Source organism: Manis javanica, chromosome 13 (assembly GCF_040802235.1).
Source record: "Manis javanica isolate MJ-LG chromosome 13, MJ_LKY, whole genome shotgun sequence".
Lineage (NCBI taxonomy): Eukaryota > Metazoa > Chordata > Mammalia > Pholidota > Manidae > Manis > Manis javanica.
This window is the reverse complement of record NC_133168.1, coordinates 95269734-95277277: the sequence shown is the minus strand read 5'-3', so window position 1 is coordinate 95277277 and position 7544 is coordinate 95269734.

The window sequence follows — 7544 nt, the reverse complement described above, 5'->3', positions numbered from 1 at the left end:
CTGGACCATTGTCTAACCCCATATACAAAGGTAAACTCAAAATGGATCAAAGACCTGAATGTAAGTCACGAAACCATTAAACTCTTGGAAAAAAACATAGGCAAAAACCTCTTAGACATAAACATGAGTGATCTCTTCTTGAACATATCTCCCCGGGCAAGGAAAACAACAGCAAAAATGAGCAAGTGGGACTACATTAAGCTGAAAAGCTTCTGTACAGCGAAAGACACCATCAATAGAACAAAAAGGAACCCTACAGTATGGGAGAATATATTTGAAAATGACAGATCTGATAAAGGCTTGACGTCCAGAATATATAAAGAGCTCACACGCCTCAACAAACAAAAAACAAATAACCCAATTAAAAAATGGGCAGAGGAACTGAACAGACAGTTCTCCAAAAAAGAAATACAGATGGCCAAAAGACACATGAAAAGATGCTCCACATCGCTAATTATCAGAGAAATGCAAATTAAAACTACAATGAGGTATCACCTCACACCAGTAAGGATAGCTGCCATCCAAAAGACAAACAACAACAAATGTTGGCGAGGCTGTGGAGAAAGGGGAACCCTCCTACACTGCTGGTGGGAATGTAAATTAGTTCAACCATTGTGGAAAGCAGTATGGAGGTGCATCAAAATGCTCAAAACAGACCTACCATTTGACCCAGGAATTCCACTCCTAGGAATTTACCCTAAGAACGCAGCAATCAAGTTTGAGAAAGACAGATGCACTCCTATGTTTATCGCAGCACTATTTACAATAGCCAAGAATTGGAAGCAACCTAAATGTCCATCTGTAGATGAATGGATAAAGAAGATGTGGTACATATACACAATGGAATACTACTCAGCCATAAGAAGTGGAAAAATCCAACCATTTGCAGCAACATGGATGGAGCTGGAGAGTATTATGCTCAGTGAAATAAGCCAAGCGGAGAAAGAGAAATACCAAATGATTTCACTCATCTGAGGAGTATAGGAACAAAGGAAAAACTGAAGGAACAAAACAGCAGCAGAATTACAGAACCCAAAAATGGACTAACAGGTACCAAAGGGAAAGGAACTGGGGAGGATGGGTGGGCAGGGAGGGATAAGGGGGGGGAAGAAGAAGGGGGGTATTAAGATTAGCATGCATGGGGGGGAGGGAGAAAGGGGAGGGTGGGCTGCACAACACAGAGAGGACAAGTAGTGACTCTACAACATTTTGCTAAGCTGATGGACAGTAACCGTAATGTGGTTGTTAGGGGGGACCTGATATAGGGGAGAGCATAGTAAACATAGTATTCTTCAGGTAAGTGTAGATTAAAAATTTAAAAAAAAAAAAAAAAGAAAGAAAGAAAAGGGGGATTACTCCTTAACAGGATAAAACTATTGGTAAATCAAAGATCAACGCATGCTTTAAATATCCTTAATGTTGATCACTTAAAGGGTGTCAGATGATCAGCTATGGAGGTACTCTTTTCTGATAATATTCCTTTCTCTTAATTAAAAAAAAAAAAAAAAGCAGTTACTGTGTGCTGACCTCCAATGAGTTCTGCACAGTGGTATAGAGGGCATGTCAAAGTGTGGGCAAAGGTTCTGTTTGTTTCTACGCAGAAGATCAAGGCCTAGCTTGGATACCCAGAAAATGAACTAAGATACGATATGAGGAGGAGCTTCCGGCATCAGCACTCTCTGGAGGACTCGTGCCGGGGGATGATCATCAAAAAGCCTCCACAGGGATCCAGACGATGCTGCGGTTGTGGCTGCATCCAGCCCACCATCTCCTGGACTTGCCATAAGAAGGAGGAGGGAGATGTCTAGGCTGGCATGTGCATACAGTGAGACAACGAATTTGACTGGATCTGTACTGTTGGAACTCAACCAGGAGTTGGGAGGGGTGCAAGTTGTAGCACCCCAAAATCTCATGACTATAGACTATCTATGGTTAAAAGAACATATGGGATGTGAACAGATCCCAGAAATGGGCTGCTTTAATTTGTCTGATGGTTCAAGTACAGTTGGAAAATATCCATCATATCATAGATAAATTTTCACAAATGCCTAGGGTGCCTAAATGGTTTTCTTGGCTTCACTGGAGATGGCTGGTAATTATAGATTTGCTTTGTTTATGTCACCGTATTCCTATTATGTCAATATGTGTGTGCAAATTAGTTAGTAGTTTAAAACCTATACATACTTAAGGTACTATACAAGAAGATATGTCAAAGAAATGATCAATCCTCCCAAGTTTCCTTCATATGCTACATCTATAGCTTTTCTTCTTCCTTCCTAATTACAAACTTTAAATAGAATTCGTGCCTCATATCGAATTTACCGAGTATCATAATTCCTCCAGGTGGTAAAGATACCTCGAGACAAGTGCTGGGCATAGAAGCCACAGGGCATAAATCTGCAAAGAAGTAAAAAGCTAACCTTTGCAAACAATATGGCTTCTCTCTCACTTACCAACTTTACATTTCCCTGTATGGCCCCGGAAGATGACTGGTTAGCCAGAGACGGGTAAGATTCCTCAAGGGAGGAACAACCTAAGACAGGCACAGTCGCAGGGGGGCCATCAGGTGAGAATTTGGGGATCAACAGAGGTGAGGCTCAGAACCTCACCCCCCCTGCTTTGAGAGAAATCTTCTGCATCCGTGGATGTCTTGCTGCCCTTGTCTAGCCTGGATTAATACTTAGTCCATAGGCACACACCTGATCATCTGATCATCTACATTTGCCTTCTTACAGCACTAAACTATGTTTTCTACCTTTATCTTGCATCTACCTACCACTTCAGCATTTTATTAAAAATAAAAATAATAATAATAATAGGAGAAATGTGGGATCAACATATAAATCAAGTACAAAAATCAAATGAATATTCATATTTGACCTGATTGTTTATAGGTCATATTGCATGATCAAAACCGAAAGTTTCTGTGATGACTGCCCTTGTACTGTTCACCATGTAAGAACTTATTCACTATGTAAGAATTCGTTCACCATGTAAGAACTTGTTCGTTATGCTTCAGAAGATTGGAGACTGACGAGAATTAGGCTTGAGGTGGATTAATGATTGTACATTGAGCATTGACCCCCCTATACTGAATTTTATTGTTGTTAACAACCATTTGATCAATAAATATGAGAGATGCCCTCTCAAAAAAAAAAAAAAAAAAAAAAAAAAAAAAAAAATAAATGATTGCAAACTGGGGCATATGTCTAGGTTACTCGTTTGGCTATATTGATTCAACGGCCAATATTATTTCATTGTACCTATTTAAATCTGTTTTAGCTTTATAAGATTTTCATGTTTTCATATCTGAGCATGTTATTGCCTTCATTTCCAGACTTTCTCCTTGATGCCGCTTTAATTAGACCAGCAGTGTGCAGCCACAATGTTGCCTCCCAGGGTACACTTGGCAATGTCTGCAGACATTTTTTTGTTGTCATAACTGGGATGGTTCTCCTGGCATAGAGACCAGAGGTGCTTCTAAACATCGCATTACAAAGAGTTACCTGGCTCTCCATGTCCACAGTCCCAAGGGTAAGAAGCTGCTGAGATGAACTTCAGAATAATTTTTCTATATCCTTTTAGATATAGATTTTGATTTGAATTGGATGTATACATGTCTTTTTTTGGGGAGAGGGGGAAGGTTAATCCCTATATAATATTCTGTTTTCCTAGCCCGAAATAAGATGTATGTATTTATTCAATTCCTGTTTTTATCCCCCTATAAAATACTACAGTTTTTTTTTTAAGTCAGAACCTGCTGTTAAAATTTTTCCTGTATATTTTATTTTATTTTGCAGATAGGGTGGTGCTCTTCTGCAAAATATTTCAAAACTTATGCTGAGTTTTGAAAAGGGAGTGAACATAGGCAGCTGAAACAATCCACAGATGTAAAAAGAACACCAGCTTCATGTGTGTTCTTTGAGAAGGAGTTCATGAATCTAGAAACATCTGTGTATGTATATGTGTATGCTAATTTATGTTGCTGCATCTCTCCTTCTTAAAAACAGAAATGACAGTATTCTTCTATTCATGCTATTTTTCCTAGAACATTTTTGTAAAATTGTATCTATCTTGGAGATGTTCTCATATTGGCACACATAAAACTTGTTTATTTTTCTTAAAAGGTTCCAGTCTCCCCCTGAATATTGTCCTGTCATTTATTTGTTAGAAAATAGTTTTCTTTGACTTACAAATTTTTACATAGTATTTTTTCCACCTGGATTCGGCTAACTCCCCTTCAGCTACTAGAAAAGAGTCCTGTATATAGTAATAATGAAAATGAATGCCTCTGAGGAATAAAAATATTTCACATGGGTTCCATTATGAAAACTTTTCATTTCTTCCACAATAAAAACTAGACTAGGGGGGAAGCAGCAGGCAGGGGAGGGAAAATCTCAAGGGAAATATGTTCAGAGAAGCTGACTGAACTCCTTGAATTTTTCTGGTCTTGTTAGATACAATCAGTTCTACATGGAAGCTTTCCCATCTTCTAGGCGTCTTGTTCATCGAGACCCGAGGGCATCTAAATTCTCTTTCAGATGAGGCTTCCGTTTGACCATGGCCACGGTAGCATTAGAAACCAGGAGAAATCCCTTCCCAGAAGTCCCCCTGGATTGCTCTTCAGCCACTTACATTGCAGGCTTGGGAAAGTGGGAGTTCAAGATAGGAGCATGAAACCGGTCTGATGAATCGGAATCCAATGGACAATGGACTATCATTCAGGCCGCTCCTCCAAATGAAGTGTTAATTCATGCCACAAAGTGGACAAGCCTCGAAAACATTATGCTAAGTAGCCAGTCACTAAAGGTCTCATTTTTTATGATTTCATTGGTATGAAATGTCCAGAATGGGCATATCCACAGAGACAGAAAGTGGAGTGGTTGTGAGGGGCTGGAGGAGGGGTAATGAGAAGTGGTTACTTTAATGGGTATGTGTTTCCATTTGGGGCTATGAAAAAAATTTGGGATGAGTGGTCATATTTGCACAACACGGTAAATGGACTGAGTGTCACTGAACCGTACACTTTAAAGTGGTTAAAACGGTAAATTCTGTGTATTGCACTATCATAAAAATATGGAACAAAAGCAATAACCCTATATGTTTGAATATGGGTCAGAAATGGAGATTATAAGAACCGAACTCCATGGAAGTGTGAAATGTACCCCCCACGGAGACCAGGATGGGCAGCTATCAAGCTGTGTGAGTATAAGACTTCATTTTCTTCATTTTTTTCTTCTTTCTTTTTAAAAATTGAAATACCATTGACACATAACACTGTGTCGATTTAAGGTCTACAATGCGTCGGTCTGATACATTTACAAATTGCAATATTACTACAGTAGCATTTAGCAAACATCTTTATCTGTCACCTGTTTGTCATTTCCAGTTGTGTTGAGAACAGTTAAGGTTTAGTGTCTCAGCCACTCTGAAGTTTATATGTATGGAACACAGCATTGCTGACTCTCACCATGATGCTGCGCCTTACATCTCCAGAACTCTCTTACCTACTAGTGGTACGTTTGTATCCTTAAACAACAGCTCCCGATTTCCCCACCCACCAGACCCTGGTAACCACTGTTCTACTCTGTTTTTACAAGTTCAAGACATCCATTTTCTTATACCAGTTTCACACCCTGCCTTTATATTCTCGAAGTTCAAAAAAAACCCAAAAAAACAAGAAGGAAACACAGAACTCATGAAACAATATAAGAGAATACTGCAAGTGAACTAAAATAACCTGTCGATGCAAATCATAGGTGAATGGTATCAGAGAAGAAACAGAAAGTAAGAACCAGGGAAGCTTGAAATATTTGAACTGATGAGGTATTTTGAGGAGAATGTATAGGTCTCGCTGTTTCTTGGGGAGAAGTTTACTTAGGTTGAGGTTACGCTTTGCTGCAATGAAGATCCTCATGAATATTTCTTTTTTGCCCACGTGGGGCTTTGACTACTCAGAATATAATTCCTAGAAGCCAGACCAGCGGGGAGAAATAGGGTCAATGCAGTTTGCTGGTTGAAACTCATTACCAAACCACCTCTCATTGGTTGAACCAACTGATACCAGTGATTCTGAGAGTGTGTGTTTTCTTACAAATCTTCACATTGTGTTACCCATTTTTCTGACTGTTGGAAAACTCAGTGAAAATGGCAGGGGGCATATCCCAACTCTGAAGAAGGCTGAACATCTTTTTTATATATTTGAATACCTTTTCTAGCCTCACCCCTTTTTTTTTCTGTAGTCTGTTTCGGGGAGTTGGCTATTCATGTCCTTTGCTAGTTTTAATATTGTCAAACAAGAATTGGGAGTTTGAAGTTCCTTCTTCCTGAAAAAAAATTAATATTGTGTGTTATAAATATGTAAGATAATATAACGCATGCCCCTTATCTGTCACTTACATTACCTACATTTTTCTTGCTTTAAACAAATCTAACTTTTGACTTTATGAGTGCTTTCTTTTGCTATTCATATAATAGCCAAATTTGTAATTTTTAGATATTAGATTTGAGATTTGTACCTTGCTTAAAGAGACAGTCCCTACTTGGAAATTATAAAACAAAATGTCCGCATTGAAGAGTCTTACAGTTTCATTTTGAATGGCTGTGGAATTCATCACATACATTTTTAGGATTTCGGACAAGCTCGTGTGCCTTCTCTTCCTGGATCTATTCATACAATGATCTCAGTGACCAGACTTCCTGACATCAAACCATCTTTGCACTCCTGGTCCGAGTTCCTCTTGATCCTGATGTTGGTGCTGTGTTCTTTTAATCTTCTGCCTGGTTCTGTGGGTAAATTCCTGACTCTGGGTCTTTGCACTGTTATTCACAAGTGAAATCAGTCCGGAGTCCCTCCCTCCCCCCAACTCCCAAAAGTAATGCATTAAAGCAGATTTCCATGACAGCACAGGAATGGGGGTTTACATTTGGTTTCCTGCTTTAATGGAGAAAAGCTAGATTCAGGGAGATTGTGTCAAAAGGACAGTAAAGGGAGACCTCAGCAGCATGGTGGTCTGTCTCCAAGCCCTCCTTCCCTGCCAACAAACTAGAATATTTGGTGACTATATTCACTAACCATGAAATGATCTCTTTCTGTTTCCACCATGCATTCAGAGTACACGATGCTTAAATGTCAAACCAAAGCCAGTCTGACAAAAACAAAGCAAAACAGAAAGACCAAATGGTTTTTCAAAACCTTTCAAACCTTTTATTCTGACATGCCAGACTCCTAGAAAAGCCACACCACTAGTACAGTGAAGCCCATGTGCACACTTGTAACAGATTTAGCCATCTTATCACATTTTATGACATCTGCTTTGTTCTCTCTCTCATTTTTTTCCCCTTGAACCATAGTGAGAGTAAGTAATTTCTTTATCAGAACATATTTTATTCAGTGTCCTAAATGTCCCTAAATTGAGGGACTTGGTTTTTTACATCACCTCACTACAATGATCAAAATATCAGTATTATACTGTTATCTAACCGACAGAAATTTTGTAGTCTTGCAATGTCCTGCAATGAAAGGCAATATAAAAGAAAATACA